The 15,030-nt window shown below is 39.9% G+C and overlaps 1 long non-coding RNA gene across 3 annotated transcripts in view; it reads left to right on the top strand.

The window, feature by feature from the left end:
* Positions 1 to 15,030, top strand: part of LOC107179958 — a 61,585-nt gene that overhangs the window by 19,272 nt on the left and 27,283 nt on the right. Inside the window, exon 3 of one of the 3 annotated variants that reach the window (XR_006208809.1) lies at positions 5,185 to 5,650. The exons of the other annotated variants lie outside the window; for them this stretch is intronic. This is a non-coding gene — a long non-coding RNA (uncharacterized LOC107179958). Of the gene's footprint in view, positions 1 to 5,184; positions 5,651 to 15,030 lie in introns of those variants that run through there. 3 annotated transcript variants of the gene reach the window in all.

Raw genomic sequence — 15,030 nt, 5'->3', positions numbered from 1 at the left:
GTCACAGGCAAACTAAATTGAAGGAGATAAAAGGAATGTCAATTAAATACAATTAAATATTAAAGAACTCCCCAGAACTCTTGGAATTCATGAGATAGTTCTGCATGTTCTTACTCATTGTGCAACAAAAAATAGACTTAGTTTGTCTTGAATGTTAAGTCTCTTCATAATAAAACTGCTCTGTAAGGTAAGGTAATGTAACTATCTATAAATTCCCGTCAGAGTATCTGACATGCCCTGGAAAGGGTTGGCACAACTAAATCATTGCTTTAACTAGTTTAGTTATTTAAAATTATACAGTAAGGTGTGTATTTCAGTTCAAATGAAAATGAGCCACTGATTAGAATATCATAAAATAGACAAAATGAGAAGGCAACATTTATCTTAATCTGCTCAGTTCTTTGCTGGAATTCCTCATTTCTGGGTTGACCTCTTGAGCAATAGCAATAATTTGTTATAAATTAGATCGTGTACTTATTAGCTTTGAATTTTAAAGACATTCAGTCTTTGTAATGATACTGAATGGAGGATTCTTGAAGTATAGCACAATACATGGATTGCATATTTATATATACAGCAGCATCTATGTCATACATTGAACTAGAACAGCGCAGCAAAAGCAAAAACCGTGGCACCCGTGACTCCAAAGCCTATAACTTGAGATATCTTTGCTATTTTCACCCAATTTGGATTTAAATGATCTCTAAGTTTTCTTCTATCTCCACAATCCTATGATTTAGTTCACAAGAGACATCATCTTTAAAGCTTAGGTGTAAATTCAGCCATGGCAGCTTAAGGCTCTAAAATCTCAGTATCCAGAACACCAAAAACCTTGTTAGAATGCAATGAGAATAAGAGTAAGAGAATGGAAAGTCAAGTGTAATACAATGCCTTTCCTTAAAAATACATGTACATTAGTTTAATTTCCCTTATGTTCCCGGGGCTGCTCCACATCATGGTGGTTAAGAGACTTATAAGGAGTGTTTACAGAGAAAGAAGTAAACAAAGAGCACTGAATTCTGTTTCTGAGGGCAGGTTATTTTCTTCCTTACACAGCTATAGACTCCAAGTCCACAGATGTAGGCCAGTGGTAATAAGAGGCAACTGTACATGTCATGAATTAGAGGGTGGCAGCAGCACATCTTATCATTCCAGGCTTCTGGCAGTATTATTTTTGCAACTCAGCACATTTCCTCTTTTTTCCTACTCTTTTAGTGCAGTCTCTACTGCTTCTCTTTACACAAGGATCTACATAAGACCTAATGGGGTCAGAGAGCCTCTTCCCCCTGGCCATTGTGATTGGTTAAGATATGACTCATGACCCAAGCTAGGCCAATGAGAGCCCTTGTCTGAGACTTTCCTATAGTGGAAAACTGCTTTTGCTTTTGAGTTCCTGGAGCTGGATGAGTAGCTGAGGCTGGCTAATTTTATCATTCTGTGGAGCAGGCCTTCTGCAATTATCAGAATGAGGCCTACACTGAGAGAGACAAAGAAGAGAGGAAAGAAATGGTGATGTTGTTTGAGGTCTGGCTCTAGTTCTGTATGATGTTAGCTCTAATAAACCACTCCTTTTTTGTTTAATGTAAGTTGATTTGGATTTCTGTCATTTGTACCCTGCCTGATACAGATTTCAAACAGAAATATTAGAAAACACCGTCTTTTGGAATGTTACTTCATAAACCTAAAAATACAGATGATTTTGGTATGATAATAAAAATAACTGCAATTTATCAAACATCTACCAGGTGCTAAGCATGGCATGGAGTACATGATGTGTTTTGTGTTATTTTTATTTAACCTTCACAACAACCTATATTGTATATGTATCAGTTAGCTATTGCTGGGTAGCTAATTGTCCCAAAACTTACTAGCCTGAAACAATAAGACTTTAGTTAACCATGTCTGTGGCTTGGTTGGGTGATTCTTCTGGTTTAGAACAGGCTCAGCTGATCTTAAACAGGCTTACTCATGCATCTTCAGTAAGTTGGCAGATTTCTGGGAACTGAGTGGTTTGGGATGACCTCATTCATAGGTCTGGAGTTTGGTGGTCTTCTCAGCTGGGCCCCATAGGAGTGACTGGACTTATGTCTCCAGCAGGCTAGCCTGGGCTTGTTAACATGCATGTCATAGGGTTCCAGGAGAGTGAGTGAAGGCAGGAAGTCCTCTCAAGGCTCAGGTGAGGTACTGGCATCTTGCTACCTCTCCTGCATCTTATGGACCAAAGTACAAGGTTACCCTCATTCAGGGAATGAGGTAATAGTCTCCACTTTAAAAAAAATTTTTTTTTAATGTTTATTTATTTTTGAGAGAGAGAGAGTACAAGCAAGAGAAGGGAGATACAGAAGAGGGAGATACAGAATCTGAAGCAGGCTCCAGGCTCTGAGCTGTCAGCACAGAGCCTGATGTGGGGCTCAAACCCACAAACCATGAGATCATGACCTGAGCTGAAGTCGGATGTTTAACCGATTGAGCCACTTAGGTACCCCCCAAATCTCTACTTTTAGTGGGAGGAGCTGAAAGTCAAAGGGAATGGATATAAGGAGGCATGAAAAAATGGTAGCACAACTACTTTACTAAAAAAGGTATTGGGTGCATATACTTCAAAAGTTAAGAAATTTATTCAAGGTCATATGGCTAGTAAGTAGCAGAGATAGGATTTGAGCCTTAATCTTCTGACTGAAAATCTCACTCTTTCAGCGTTTTTCTATTCTTGCTGATTGATCTATGTAGTCCAGATATCACAACTTAATTAGTTTCTGAAGTCCTTTTCTTAGATCACTTTTGAATGACTTATCAGTTATTATGAACAGTTTCTTTATTATAATAAATGTATTAATTTTCTGTGAATAGGTTATTCTTGAGCCACTCTTATGAGTATTTTCATTCATATTTATAGCCACAATAAAGTTCATATTTTCATTCTTGTATCATGGCTATGATTCGAAATACCAGATGTTATTTTGGGAGAATAGGTAAAATAACTTGGAGTATCTTTTAAAATTTTAAACAATATTTAGATGTAGTGAGGAAACAATGTGTTCAGGCATATGGGAAGCTGGAACATAAGGAGATCTGTAAAATGGGAAGAAGACTGACAACAAATGGAAGAAAGCAACAGTGGACTTCAACCCTTAGGATTCTAGGGAGGGTAGCAGTGGCAGTAGCTATCATTTACATTGAGGAATCTTATAGCCGGGTGTGAAAGTCTTCATGAATAGTCCAGAGTCAGCCCTCTCCAAGGATCCTCAAAATGATAGAATATGGGGAAAAGAAGCAATGTACTCAGAGCCTGCTATTGCCCTGTAAGACTTAGATGCCCTACGTTATGCCTCCCCACAAAAAAGTTTAGCTTAATGCCCCTCTGGCATGCCTAGTTTAATAGTCTGAGTGTTATAATTGTTCCTCTAGAACAGTCCAAAGGATGTTGGTGAGGGAGGGGTGTGGTCACATAGGCAACTTTGTCTTATGAAATTCAGTGATTAAAATGGATGATCACTGTGAAGAAAGGAAGATTGGAAGAACATAGAAAGAAACAGATGGTGGGAAATTAAAGAAGATAACTGCCAGGAAATTTCTTCCTGCAATTGAAGTAAGGGCTTCTCTCAGAAGATAACACTAGGCAAGTAGAACTGAACAGTTGGGAACTTCTCAGAGATCATTTGATTTGAGGTGGGATGACTAGAACTTACATTTGGGATATAGGCGTGAGGAAAGGGAGTGTTCATAATGGTTCGAATGAGACAGGAAGAGGTAAAGAAGGACAAGTAGGAGGACATCTTTGGATTGGTAAAGAAAGAACATGGTTTTATGATTTAAAAACTGGCTACTAGAGGAAAAAGTGATTTGTATAGTTTTTAAACATTATAATATCTTATATCTTCACTTTCTTTTCAACGTTGGTAAATATGTCACTTTAAACAGCACAATAGGTTCTAATTTTAGAATCTGATGATGAGGAAAAGATGAGGTATGAGAAGAACAGCATGTATTTTCCTCAGAGGGAAAAAGCCAGGGATTGCACTCTCCCTAATGAGTTTCCTAAGTGGTTTGTTTGTTTTTAAAATCAAAACAAAATTTATTTATTTTTGAGAGAGACAAAGCGTGAGTGGGGGAGGGGCAGGGAGAGAGGTAGACACAGAATCTGAAGCAGGCTCCAGGCTCTGAGCTGTCAGCACAGAGCCTGACGCAGGGCTCGAACCCACAAACTGCAAGATCATGGCCTGAGCCGAAGCCGAATGCTTAACCAACCGACTAAGCCATCCAGGTGCCCCAAGTGCTTTATTTTAAGAGGGTTTGCATGTTCTGTGTGCAGAAGCACAGAGAAACTTGCAATGGAGAATCAATTTCCTGTTTTTTCTGTTAATCTCTATCTGACCCTGGATGACTCTGGAAAGAAAGAGTGGTCATTCTACCAAGTCAGTGAAGTTTGGTCTGTAGTCAGGGCTAGATCCCAGGGCTATGGAACCTGACATTCCTGTATTCCATGTCTGTGGGAATTTGTCCATATCTGACTGTCATCTAAGTGCAGACTTTTCCCCCTATACCAAAAAGGTGCAGAGTTCTAACCACAAGAGTGAGAATTCTATATAAACTTGAAATCACTTTTCAATATGAACCATTTGAAACAATAGATCCCACTTTATAATATTAAGGAAAATAACCCAAGGAAATTAAAAGAAAGCAGATCAATGTTCATTAGATAGGAATGTATCTCAGAAAGGAGACCAAAAAAAAAAAAAAAAAAAAAGTTGGGTAGGGCAACTCCAACATAATAATTTTAAGCTTTTAAATCACAGGTTTGAACTGTAGGAATGCCTTTGTTGATAAATACAGAAGAAGGATCAACCATTGGAACTATTTATCTTGCGTTTGTTTAAAGCACTGAATAAATTAGAGCAAATTTTGTAGAGTTTGGAAATGTGCTGTGATGTTGAATCTGTAAATATATGTATATACATATTGACCCCTTTCTTCTAAATCTGTAATTAAAAAGGGTAGGAAAAGTAACCAAACATAAAAGTAAATTCACATCCTTCACTTCCAAGTTCTGGTTGAAGATATTTGAAAGAGCAGGATGGTTTTCCATCTTTGGTAACTTAGACGTACTTACAAAAAACAAAATTATTTCAAGTGTCTTCTATAGTATTGTTATTAATCTAAGTGTTATTCTTTACAAAATTATAGATAACAGTTGCCGCCAGTGTTGCTGTCTGCTGTGCCAATGTTGCTGTCCTCAAAATGATGTCTGTGGATACCTCTTCTTACTATTTCAGTCTCTGAATTTTTATGTCAAAAGCCAGCTTTGCTTAAATGTTAACTATTTTTTTAAGTATGATTTATTCTGGAATAATTTTATGTGCACAGAAAATTTGCAAAGGCAATATAGCAAGTTCCTATGTGCACTTCATGCATCGTCTCCTAATGTTAACATCTGTAGTAGATTGAATGGTGGCCCCCCAAAATATATGTCCACAAACTAACTCCTGGAATATGTGAATGTGACCTTATTTGGAAAAAGAGTCTTTGCAGATGTAATTAAGTTAAGGATCTCAAGATGGGATTGTTCTGGATTATTTGATTGGGCTGTAAATCTAATGACAAGTGTCCTTATAAAAGACACACAGAGGAGAGACATACAGGGAGAAGTGGGGAAGGCTTGCTTATTTATTTATTTATTTATTTATTCATTTATTTATTTATTTATTTTTTACTGATGTCCCTTTTTTGTTCTAGGATCCAGTCCAGGGCACTACATTGCATTAGTTGTTACATCTCCATAGTCTCCACTGGTTCATGATAGTTTCCCAGTCTTGTTTTTCATGACCTTGATGGTTTTGAGCAGTACTGGTAAGATACTTTGTAGAATATCCCCTACTATGAATTTGTCTGTATTTTTCTCATGATTAGACTGGGTTATGAGTTCTGGGGAAGAATACCACAGAGGTGTGGTGCCCCTGTGGGGAAAGGGCTATATATATCCACATGACTTATCCCTGCTGTTGTTAGTCTTGATCACTTAGATAAAGAGGAGTTTTCCAGGTTTCTCCATTGTAAAGTCACATTTCCCCTATCTATACTATATTCTTTGGAATCAAGTCTTTAAGTCCATCCCTTCATGGGAGATTAATCTACCTCCTTGTAATAGGGAGAAGCTAATATGTATTATTTGGAGTTTTTCTGTAAGATACATGCCTTCCTTCCTCCTCTTTTTCAATAATTTATATATATCAGTATCAATGTATGTATACATTATAATCCAATTCCACTTTATGATCTAATACAACATTATTTTGTTACCCAAATTGTTCTAGTTTTTATGCCTACTATTATTATTGTTATTAATTGATTATATTGTATGATATTAGTTTAAGCTTTCTTTTTGTTCTCCAGTCTACTAGGTATCTATTACTTCATAACAAATTACAGCAAAACTTAGGGGCTTAAAACAAACATTATTATCTCACAATTTCCATGGGTCAGGAAGTCTGGGGGTTGCTGAACTGGGTGCCTCTGCTCCCTCACAAGGCTGCAGGTTAGGTGTTTGGTGGAGCTGTCATTTTCTCAAGACTTGACTGGGGAGGATCTGCTTCCCCAGTCTCACACACATTATTGTTGGTAGCCCTCAGGTCCTTGTTGGCCTTTGGATGGAGACATCAGTTCCTTGCCATGTAGGACAGGAACAGTCCTAGAACAGCTCATAACATGGCAGCTGGCTTCCCTCGGAGGGTGGCCAAGAAGGAAATTACAGTTTTTTTGTAACCTAATCTTGCAAGTGACATCCTACCACTTTTGCCATAATGTATTTGTTACAAGTAATCCACTAGTCCAGCCCACACTCAAGGCAGGGATGGGGGTTATAGAATGCCATTCTGAAGAGGAAGAGATGGTAATCACCGGGGCCATTTTCAAGGCTGCCCACCACACTCAGTATTCCACTGTTATATCCACTCACTTCAGTTGATTTGAATGGGCAGAGGGAGAAGAGAAGGGGGAAGCTTTGAAAAGCAATACCACCGATGGATTAAACGTTTTGCTCGCAGTAACTTTTGACAAGGTGTCACATACTACATGGCATCTACCTCTTATTATTATTCATTTGTACATTTATCTGCTTATTTGTTTAGGAGTATATGACATGTAATTTCAAGCCAAATGTGATATTTCTGACCCCAAGCTGTGGTCTACTTGAGATTTTTGGCAAACATTTTTTTCTTAATTAGCACCTGTGCATTTTTTAAGCTGTTTAGGCCCAGCCTCCTGAGCATCAGTCCTACCAGGTGTTATGTGAGCAGAAGTGGAACAATTAGTCATTTTAATTAAGCTAAATGTAATTACTTTCGTAATCTTGAGTTGTTCATATTGAACTCCATCAAAATTGCCTTATGAAGCTGGGGGATTATGAAGAATTACTGACAAAGGATACTATCAATAATTTTTCCATTTGTATTGAACTCACTTTTAGTTTGGTCCATCTACCTTTAAATGAAATCATTTATTTGTTTCTTCTAGCAAAAAAAAAATAATTCATGCTCCCTGAAGAACACTTGAGAGTGAATAAAAGCCCAAAGGAAAACAACAAAAGAACACTCCAAATTATATACCATAGTGTTAACATTTTGATGCACAAAATTTCCACATTATTCTTATACATACATATATATGTATGTATATATGTACACATATATATATATTTAACACCATTCATCTCAAATTTGTGGAATATTTAGAAATATATTATGCATATTTTCCTAAATAAATTATTTTTGCAAGGACTCATTTGACTCACCATTATTATCACTGAAAGTCCCACACATGGATTTTTGCTCTGTGATCAGAGCAGTGCCATGTAGGACAGGAGTGATCTGTGATCAGAGATTATTATCACCTCTGCACTCATCCAAGAAGCATATACTGACTTCTTACTATTGGCCGGTCACTGTCGTGACAACACAATGAGAGAGATCCTGGCACGGGGAGAGCACCAGTCAAGTTTTTGGAAAGCTCAGTTTTTATTTCAGCTTTGCTACTAATTGGCTCATGTCCTTGGACTAATAAAAACCAACAGCTAACATATACTGAACATTCACTTAAAAAAAATTTTTTTTAAGTAAGCTCTAGGCCCAACACGGGGCTTGAACTCATGACCCCAAGATCAAGAGTTGCATCCTCTACTGACTGAGCCAGCCAGTCTCCCCTCTACTGAACATTCACTATGTGCTAAGTGCTGCTCAAAGCCCTTCACTTATACTTTCATGTTTAATCACAACACCTCAGTGAGGTAGATACTATTATAATTATGCTCATTTTGCAGAGGAAAAGATTGAGGCCAGAGAGATTAGGGAACTTGCCCAACAGCACATAGCTAGTAGGTAGTGGAGCCAGCATTTAACCCTGGTAGCTAATTCCGGAGCTTATATTCTTAATCACCACTCTATACTTTTGAAATGACTGTGAGCACTTGCTCTCTGGCCCTTAGTTTCCACATTGGCAGAATGAATAGAAGTTGTCCTAAAAGCAGGTGATCTCCAATGTCATTTGCTTGTTTGCAAGTGTGATAGGATTTCATCATATGCATAATTAACTTATTCAACTTCAGAATTTCTTTAAATGAAGAGTGAAAGCAAGAGAGAAAGAAATTGAAAGAAAAAGTTTAAATAATACAGAGGATTGAAGTAGTCAGCAGTCAGTGCAGGTTGGTCAAAACCTATGGAAATAATGTATGAATGATTTAATTTTAAAATTATTCTTGTCATTGACAATGGAAAGAAATGTATTGTTCTGGTGACCAGGTATATTAGTGGTGATAGATTCACCCACATTCTTGAAGAAGAAATTGAAGAATTAATTGGAGTGAATGGTGAAACACTTATAAGTGATAAATTAGGGAGGGCATAAAATCAACTTGTAGTTGCCAAAAAAATTGCACACTATAATTTTTAACCAATGTATTTTTTTAAAGTTTATTCATTTATTTTGAGAGAGAGAGAGAGAGAGAGAGAGAGAGAGAGAGAGCACACTGGGGAGGGGGAGAGAGCCAAAAAAATTGCACACTATAATTTTTTTTTTTATTTTTATTTTTTAACGTTTATTTATTTTTGAGACAGAGAGAGACAGAGCATGAACGGGGGAGGGTCAGAGAGAGGGAGACACAGAATCTGAAACAGGCTCCAGGCTCTGAGCTGTCAGCACAGAGCCCGACGCGGGGCTTGAACTCACGGACCGCGAGATCATGACCTGAGCCGAAGTCGGCCGCTTAACCGACTGAGCCACCCAGGCGCCCCTGCACACTATAATTTTTAACCAATGTATTTTTTTAAAGTTTATTCATTTACTTTGAGAGAGAGAGAGAGAGAGAGAGAGAGAGAGAGAGAGAGAGAATCCTAAGCAGGCTCTGCATGCAGAACCAATGTAGAGCTCGAACCCATGAACCATGAGATCATGACCTAAGCTGAGATCAAGAATCAGCCACTTAACCAACTAAGCCACCCAGGCATCCCTAATCAGTGTATTTTAAGGATAGTTTTACTGTATGTGATTTTTAAAAAGTTACTGACTTTAAAATCAAACCTGGAAGTAAGATGTGAATCCATTTTAACAGATACCTACTCAGATTAAATTTTTTTGGAAAGATAAAAGTTTATATTAAAGAATCCAAAAGCCAAGATTCATTCTGGCCTCATGAGGAACTAGACTATGACCAAAAAAACCATTAGGATCCAAGGTAGCAATTTCCTGGCTCCTTTTCTTTATTTCTCTGCTTCTCTATGAGGACCTGTTTGATTCTCTTTCCACACAAGCTTTCTTTACTTCTCCAGGCATGGGTGGAAAATGGTCATCCTACATAGTCTTTCAGGCCAAGCCCTTGGCAGGGAATGACCAGTGTTTCTGAGACTTAACTCCAAATGTTCTGGAGAATCTGCAACCTGAGATAGGTTTGTGAGACCCAAGATAGTAGGGCTTTCTGCCCACTTTCCAGGAGAAACCATGGGGAAGGATCTAAATCCAGAACAGGAACTGCTACATGGTGCGTTTCAGCATACCAGCCACAAATGGCCTCACAGAGGTTCCTGAGTCACTGAAGCAGGGCTCATAAGCAGGGGAGGAAGTCACTGGACTCGCCCTGCAGACAGAAGTGAGGGAGGTCTTAATGGTGATGAGAGAAAACCAGACAGGACATCGGATGCCTTAGTAGGTGACCAGTAATAGCAGGGCACTGTGGAATCCCTGGGGACTTAGCTACAACCCAGGAAAAGGGCAATGTGGAAAGGAAGAATGACAAAGGACCAGATATCATTTCTGCCTCTTAGTGAAATGGAGCTTCAAACAAAAGCTAGACTGAATTATAGAAAAATAATATTGTGTTGGTAGGACACTTGCTTTGAGGGTCAAGACTTGTATGCAATACCCATGGAGACCTGTCCGGAATTGCTGTGATTCCTCATGCAGCACATCCTGAAATACAGATTACTGATACTCTCCAGAATTAGGGCCAAGCCATTTTGGGCAACACTTGTGATCCCATGCCAAGACAAGGTAGGTACTCAAGATACCAGTGATTTCAGGAAAACCAGGGGACTGTAGTGAAATTTAAATTGGCAATAGTTCTACAAAAAATGCTTTGAAGTTTTTGGGCAACTTGAGAGTGGTGGGGAGAAGGAAGAGGACATTTGTTAACCTTAATAAAGTTAATGGGTAGATCTGAGTTCTATGAGTACCAAGAATGTAGTTAAAAAGGTAGGTGCAGGATATGTTCTTTTCAAGGCATCTTTCTCAGACAGTGATTTTAGCCAGTGGATTCCGGAGAGGAAAGAGTGATTCCAGCAGCACCAGCTCAGGCCCTGACAGATGGCACAGATGGGCAGTTATCATAGCAGCTCTCTTGGGATCCCCTGACCCAGGCTGTTCTTAAGGTAGCTTCCAAGGCAGAAGGATCCTGATGCTCTGCCAAGTGGGTGTCCCTTTACTGTGCTATGGATTGATGCAGTGGCCAGGGCCACAGCCAGACATCTCTTGGAGAAGGACTCCTTAACAAGCCTTGAGAGGACGCTGCTCTGCATTGGAAGGTGGACAGTTCTAAGACTCTGGTGAAGTACAAGAACACCCCTATTTTGTTTTGTTGGTAGGAAGAGAAGAACATTTTAATGGTGAAATTACCTTAAATGAAACCATCAGCCACTAATACTGGAGCTAAGGCCTACTCAGTGAAGGTAGGAGGAAAGCGTCTCAGAAAACTTAGAAGACAGAGAATAGAGCCATTTTGTACCTTCAAGAGTCTGGGTTCAGTAAACCCTCATATCCCTTCTTTCTCCAGACCTCTAAAGCTCAGAGATCTTAAAGATTTTAGGCATGAAGTTATGGTGGAGAGTCAGGTTGGGGAGCCTGGTCATACACCTGCTGCCTTATTTAAGTCAACAAAAGCTTTCACTTCTTTTGTAAAGTGAGTCCCTCAAGGCCTCCTCTCAGTTCAGTGGAAGTGATGGGTGAATTTGGGGGGCAGGGAGCCAAGGGATTATTAACGAGAGATGGAAGAATTTCCTGGGGAACTTCAGATAGGGAGCATTATAAGGGGAAGAACTCACCCATGGTCTATTCTCACCTTTGGGAGCCTGGGGGAAATAACACTCCTGTGGTCAGGGGCTGCTTTGTGCACAGCAGTTCTCATCTGGGATTTGGACCCAGGTCTCAACCTGTGGTACGTGTGTGTTCGGAAGGGTGCAGTTGGTGAGGGTGAGGAGTAACACCTGCAGATAGAGTACACTTACAGGGCTATAAATATTTAATTTAGGAAGAAAATATTGTGGAATAGTATCTTTGAGATTTATTATTATATATTTTTTGGCACTTCCTTTCCTCTCTCCATTTGGAGCAGATGGTCAGCTCTGAGCTCATCACCTCAGTAAGGGAAGTGACAGCATAGAAAGAACCTCTCCAGAGTTGTGTTCCAAACCCTAAGTCCTTAGGGAACTAAGAGTATTTTGGGTATGGAAAAGATATTTAGAAAGAGTAGGAGGAAGAGAATAGGGCTTCCCTCAAGATTAGAGAAAGATCCTGTAGGCTGGAGGGTGAGAAGGGGAACCAGTGGAGCCTTCGAGAGGGGCTCTAAGCTCTGGTGCCCCAGTGCCGTTCTGGGGGAATGGCTATGTAGAATGCCTGGCAAGTGGGGCCAGAAGAGCCTCTCATATATTCCTATGCTCCAGGGATCTTGAAGCAGCAGTTTCTACACTGGGATCTCTGGACTGTACATTGTCCCACCTGGCCTGTGGTCACCCATCCATGCTGGTCTCCACATTCTCTCTATCCTTTACATTTAGCAGTCTTCATGGCCCCTTCTGCTCAGGTGGCTCTGCTGTTTCTTCTATGCCAGGCTAGAGGAGATAGGAATGTTCTGTGCCTGTGCACCATGCTAGGACACAGGCATCTGTGTGAGGCTGTCAGCGTCCCATCTGCCTACATGTACCTCAAGGTCAGTCTCTGTCTGAGGCCCTGATACATCTCTGAGGTCTCACTCTGATACCTGGTACTGGGACTTTCATATTTTTATGTTCCTATTCATCAGCTCTCCTTGACAAAAACCATAATGAGGCTCAGAGAAGCATAAGTGTTGCTAAAAAGGAAAAGGAACTGTTTTATAAGAATTTAAAGGTTTATACACTCTCATATTGCAGATTCTCTCTTAGTTACCTGTCCTGTCCCCATGGACTCATGACAATCAATGATGGTCTTCTGGAGACTTAAAATCAAGCTGAGAAGTAGACAAGTTTCTCCTATAGTATGCTATCAAATGCCATATTGGGGCCCTTGGGTGGCTCAGTTGATTGAGCATCCAACTTTGGCTCAGGTCATGATCTCACAGCTCATGAGTTTAAGCCCTGTTTCGGGCTTGCTGCTGTCAGGGCAGAACCCACTTTGGATCCTCTGTCCCCCTCTTTGTCTGCCCCTCCCCCACTTGCTCGTGCACACATGCTCTCTCTCTCTCTCTTCTCTCTCTCACAAATTAAAAAAAAAACATAAAAAAAGAAATGTCATATAAAGCTCCTGCTACAGACACTTAAATCACATCAATCTCTCTTTTTTTATTAAAACAAAAATTTTAATGTTTATTTATTTTTGAGAGAGAGACAGAGACAGAGTATGAGCAGGGGAGGACCAGAGAGAGAGGGAGACACAGAATCCAAAATAGGCTCCTGGCTCTGAGGTGTCAGCACAGAGCCTGACACGGGGCTCAAACCCACAGACCATGAGATCATGCCCTGAGCTGAAGTCAGATGCTTAACTGACTGAGCCACCCAGGGACCCCACATCAATCTCTCTTCAGAGTTTAGTATGACTGGGGTCTGCAGTAGCCTGTCACATAAAACAGAGTTGCATATTATTCAGGAGCTTGTTCGTGAAATCAACTTAACACAAATATTCATAGTGAAAATTACCTTAAAACCTTCTCCTTCTTCTCCTTCTCCTTCTCCTTCTCCTCCTTCTCCTCCTTCTCCTCCTTCTCCTCCTTCTCCTCCTTCTCCTTCTCCTTCTTCTTCTTTTCCTTAAAGTAATCTTTATGCCCAGCATGGAGCTCAAACTCACCAGAGATGAGTTGAACTCTCCTGAGATCAAGAGTTGCGTGCTCTACCCAGTAAGTTAGTCAGGCACTCTTCCCTTAAAATCTCGTTAAATCTTCAGTTGAGCTCCATATGAAGTAGGTGCCTTGAGTTTATGGACAGTGTTGTTTTAAGGTTTCTTTAAATTCTAGAATCACATTCAGTGTGGTGAGATGCTCACACTATGAGAGGCACATTGAAGGAAGAATAGTTTACGTCTCTCAGGTTATTTGAATTTGGGGTGTGAATGAGAATGTGGGGCAAAGATATACATACCTTTTATTATAATGTACACATTATTAGATTTATGTAATTCCTTTTTGGTAGAGCAAATATAGAACTATGTTAGACATAGCTTAAGGTACCAAGAACATAGCTTAAGGTACCAAGATCTCAAGGGGTATACAATTCTACTCCTGAGATAATTAAATAGTAACGTAAGAAGTAAATGGCAACAGTAAATAGTCTCACAGTGTTCTCACACCATCTCTTCACTCTGGATCATTCACTGTGGCTTCATTCTTGGGTTTCATGTATTGGAAATATGTCCAGCAATACTACAGGTCTGTATCTTCCCAGGTTATGCCCAATAAAACAGAGTTTGTCTTTGTCAGCAGTTCTAGAACTTGTTTCTCATCAGATCTGATTGGTTCACATGCCCATCCTAAACTCATCATCACCTTAAAGTAGAGATTAATGGTAAGAGAAGGGGGGTAGAAGGTAATTGTTTGATTGATATGATTTAATTCTTGCATACCCCTGGAGACAGGGCTGGAGTTAATTTCACTATAAGCACTTACACAGAATAAGGAAGAAGTTGTTTACCAGAGGAAAATTGGGAGAATGCATCTTGAAAAAGGTGAATGGATAGTGGGAAGTGAAATGATATTCTTTTTTTTTTAATTTTTTTTAATGTTTATTTATTTCTGAGGCAGAGAGAGACAGAACCTGAGTGGGGGAGGGTCAGAGAGAGAGGGAGACACAGAATCAGAAGCAGGCTCCAGGCTCTGAGCTGGCAGCACAGAGCCCAATGAGGGGCTCAAACTCACAAACCGTGAGATCATGACCTGAGCCGAAGTAGGTCGCTCAACCGACTGAGCCACCCAGGCGCCCCTTCTTTTTTTTTTTAGTTTATTTATTTATGTTGAGAGAATGAGAGAGAGAGAGAGAGAGAGAACGTGCGAGCAAGTGAAGGGCAGAGAGAGAATCCCAAGCAGGCTCCACATGGTCAGCACGGAACCTGATGCAGACTCGAACCCATGAACTGTGAGATCATTACCTGAGCTGAAGTCAGACACTTAACTGAGACTGAGCCACCCGGATACCCTGAGAAATGATCTTAAAAAAGTTTAAAATGTTGGAAATTTCTGGGCAGAAGAATGATATTCCAGCCTTAAACAACTGGGAAAAGGAAAGTGGGATGAGGGAGAAGTCAGATTAA

This window comes from Panthera tigris, chromosome A1, assembly GCF_018350195.1.
Source record: "Panthera tigris isolate Pti1 chromosome A1, P.tigris_Pti1_mat1.1, whole genome shotgun sequence".
Lineage (NCBI taxonomy): Eukaryota > Metazoa > Chordata > Mammalia > Carnivora > Felidae > Panthera > Panthera tigris.
This window is presented reverse-complemented; position numbering and strand designations above follow the sequence as displayed.